Below are 4,327 nucleotides of genomic sequence, written 5' to 3'. Positions count from 1 at the left end.
GAATATAGTGTGCTGGGGTGTGCATCTTGCATACCAGAGAGCATGACATTTGCGTGTACCTTCTTCTTCCCTCTCTCATTTTTTTCCAAAACCCTCTCTGTAACTCTCTGCTCTCTTTAGCCTTTATTCCTGGTTACATTCCAGGCACCATATACAGCAAATCCAACACTATGGACTTGGAGGGGTTATATAGATCATGAGAAGAGCTGTTAGTTCCCAAGTGAGGAAGGTGGATATATTTACTTGAATCCTTAGACTTGGCTGACTCTGCTTAACTTGCTTATCATGTTTATCGATCAGTCTACGCGTCCATCAGCTGGTACAATTTTTTATATACAAATTTGTTAAAATTAGGAATAAGGATAAAGACCCAAGTAAATTTTATTGGCCAGTCTGTTTCATTCTTTTGCTTGGTTATGATCAAGCATTTTTTGCATTGTTATTTTCTGTTTTTATTTATTATATATATATATATATCATATTCAATAAACCTTGGCCAAGCTGCAGCATTGCATATACTTCTATATCGATCTTACCATAGAATTAATAATATCATCATCAGTATCAATTTACAAATCATTGATTTAGATAATATTACTGTTCTCTTAAATTATATTGTTAGATTATATATATAGGTTTTAAATGTGAAATTTTTGTTTAATATAATATGTTAGATAATTATTAATCCTTTCAACACAACCGATATTATACTATTGATTTTATTTGAAGTTGTGGAAGAGAAGGTATATATGCTATAGCTTCCAGTAGGAAGCAAAACCAACCCCTTCGATCTCATTTTCATTGTTGTGAATAACTTGTGATAATTACGGTCTAAAGTACGTATAGCTAGGTAGATTAGTCACTAATCAATGAATAAAAAAATTAATCACTAATCAATAACCACCTACTGGTTTGAAAAACGAAATAAAAAACACGTATGGGTATTTGACATGCATGCATATATTGCGTCATAGTGGGAAGAGAAAAGTACGGCAAAAATGATGGGTGGAAAATCGTACGTCCGTACAGTCCTCATCATGCTCCTTCCCTCCCCTCCATTTGAACAAAACAAAATTATTACCATTTCCAACCATGTGACGCAAAAGTAGAGATACTGAGCCATTTCGAAATGGCCCCTAATATAAGCCTTGAGAACTGGAGTTATATTGTCTGAACTAGGGGTGGGTTCGGTACGGTTACATTGTCTGGACTAGGGGTGGGTTCGGCACGGTAACTGTACCGAAACCCACATACCAAGTTCCGACCGAGAATGAGCGGAGGGAGAATTTTGGACCTCCATACCGTGTCGACGGTAGTCGGAATCCGATGCATTCGGCATCGGTCAGAGCTAGGCGGTGTCGAAACGGTACTCAGCAAACCCACTAGTAGCAAAACCAGAAATGCAAACCAAAGGGAGAGAGGGGAGGACATGATCATCGACCCTCCAGCTCCGATTCACTGGCCCGGAGGCGCTGCCACAGGAACAGCCAGCACGTGGTTGGCCACCAGCGTGTTCATGGTGTCGGCCAGAGACGCCGTGTACGGCACCTCCACGAGCCTGCGCTTGCTTGCCATCAAGTCCCCCACCTTTTTGTCTCTTAGCCGTTGACTGCTGCCACTCTCAGTTGACTCAGAGGGCTGCTGGTGGTGGTGCTGCTGCTGCATGGTGGCGGTGCTGTGCTCCTTTGTTTGCTGCATACTTGACTGCTTGATTTGGGAAGGAAACTTAATTGGGAAAGTGAAAGAGAGAGAGAGGGAGGTGTCGTAGTTGGTATATATATATCATATATGTATAGATGGTGGCATGGTGGCATGGTGCTTGGAGTTGCTGCTACGTGTCAAAGCCAGGATTTGCCGCAGTTGCATGCCTATGTTTCGGTAGACACATTATGGGAAAGGATAGGGCTTGTGGCATAACACGTGGGATATGGACAGATGCTACTACTTTTCTTTGAGAAGAGTCCATCTATTCTATTGAAATTGACTAATTTCTAAAAACTCACAATAATCATATAGTTTAATGGCACCCAGACTCTCTTTTGTCATTTTGTGGACAAAAGTCTCTACACCGACAAATACTTTTCTTTTAAGAGACATATGCAGTTATGCACATCAGGAATTTATGACAAATACTTTTCTTTTTAAATTCATCTATTATTTAGATTTTAGACATTATGAAATTAGGAATTTATGAATAATAGGATTAGGGTATTTTGGGGTTTCGTTTGGCGTTTGGACTTTGGGGTTTAGGGTTTAGGGTTTTTTGGGGTCAAATTTCAATTGGGGTTTGGTTGGGGTTTGAAGTTTTTAATTTTTATTACATATGTTTTTAAATTTATAGTATATAGTTTATAGTTTATAGTTTATACTTATAGTTCGTAGTTAACTAGTTACTAGTTACTAGTTACTAACTTACTATATAGTATATACTATAAATTTATAACTTATAACTTATAAATACTAAACCCTATAATGTATATGTTTTTTAAATTTTTATAGTATATAGTTAATACTTAATAGTTTATATGTTTTTTAATTTATATCATTAATTATATCCTAAACCTTAGGGTATAGCACTATAGCAGTATAGCCTATACTCTATACTTCTATAATGTATTAATGTATATAGTATATACTTAATAGTTAATACTATATAGTCTATATTACTTTACTACTTTATACTTTTATAGTATATTAGTAAATATTATATACTATTTACTATATAGTATATAATATAAGTTATATAACTATATATTATTTATTATTTACTATTTAGTATATAGTATATTAGTATATTACATTATTAGTATATTAGTATACTACATTAGTATATTACCTAATAGGGCTGTTAGGCTAAATGACTAATACCATATACTAATAATAATATATTATACCATATTATACATTTATGATTGAGGTAATTACATAAATCATAAATAGTCCATAACTCTATAGTCCATATTGATATTAATATATTATACCATATTTAACTATATTATATCATATTATACAATACACTAATTAAATTACTAATGTTATCATATTATACTATACTATACCATATTATACCATATTATAGTATTATTCTATATACTATATACCAAACTCTAAGTTACCAACTATGAAACTATGAAGTATAAATTTATAGTATTAGACTATTAGGGTATAGAAATTAGTAATTTAGTATGAGATATCATATACATATACTATATAGGGTTTATAATTTAGTATAATATTAGGGTTTAGGATATTTTTAATTAGTTTTTATATAGAAATATATTATATAAATTAAAAAACATATAAGTTAATAAGTTATAGGGTTTATAAATTTATATATGTTTTATATAAATTATAGAAAATTAGAAATGTATTATATAAAATTAGAAATTATATAGAAAGGTATTTAGTATTTTAGTATTTTTTATTTAGGGTATATCGATATAGTATAGAAATGTATAAAAATGAATTATTTTAATTATATTTTTTCAATATACGGTCGGTATCGGTATACTGTCGGTACCGGGTTTTGTGAACCGGTACCGTTACCGAAATCATCGGTATCGGTATGAATACCGAGTATCGGTATGAATACCGAGTATCGGTATCGGTAACCGGCTAGTTCGGTATTTTTCGGTATAATACTCGGTCGGTTGTCGGTAATTTTCAGTTTTTCGACATAAAACCCCAGCCCTAGTCTAGACCATTATAAAGGCGGATGCCAAGTAATTTCTGTTAATATTAGTTAGTAATTAGTTAGTTGCTTTTATTAATAGGCTGCCAGCTGGTGTTATATTTTGGTTGGTTCTGTTAGTAAGTCTGTTAGAATCAGTTTGGTTAGCTCTGGTCATATAACCAGCTTATGTACTGTTCACGATTATTCATTTCATTTAGTACAGCAAATATATCAATGCACTTACAGATTTTTCTCTCTAAATTTCTCAAGCCATTAAATATGTCTTTGAATTGCTAAGGGTCTATAAAGCACATGACCAAAAGCGCAATAAGTTTGATGACTTAATTGATGAAAATGCTAATGTGTCATTGAATTGCAACAGTTTGAAAAATACAATACCAAAATCAAAATACTTACAATGTATATGAATGAAAGTAGAATTAACCCAAATTATAAGGACTAAAAGTAAAATTTAGTCTAATATAAATGACGTTGAAGACAAAGTAAACAAAATTTGGGTAATTAATAATCCAAATAAAACTAATATTAACTACCAAAAACTAAAGAAATTATGAACAAGAAGAAAAGAAAAGGTGAAACATTGGAACAAAAATTGGTGATTTTTAAAGGATTATTATTTTCTATATGGATTAT

Source organism: Dryas octopetala, chromosome 3 (genome assembly GCF_963921425.1).
Source record: "Dryas octopetala chromosome 3, drDryOcto1.1, whole genome shotgun sequence".
Taxonomy (NCBI): Eukaryota; Viridiplantae; Streptophyta; class Magnoliopsida; order Rosales; family Rosaceae; genus Dryas; species Dryas octopetala.
The sequence above is the reverse complement of the archived record's forward strand: the minus strand, read 5'-3'. Positions refer to the sequence as shown.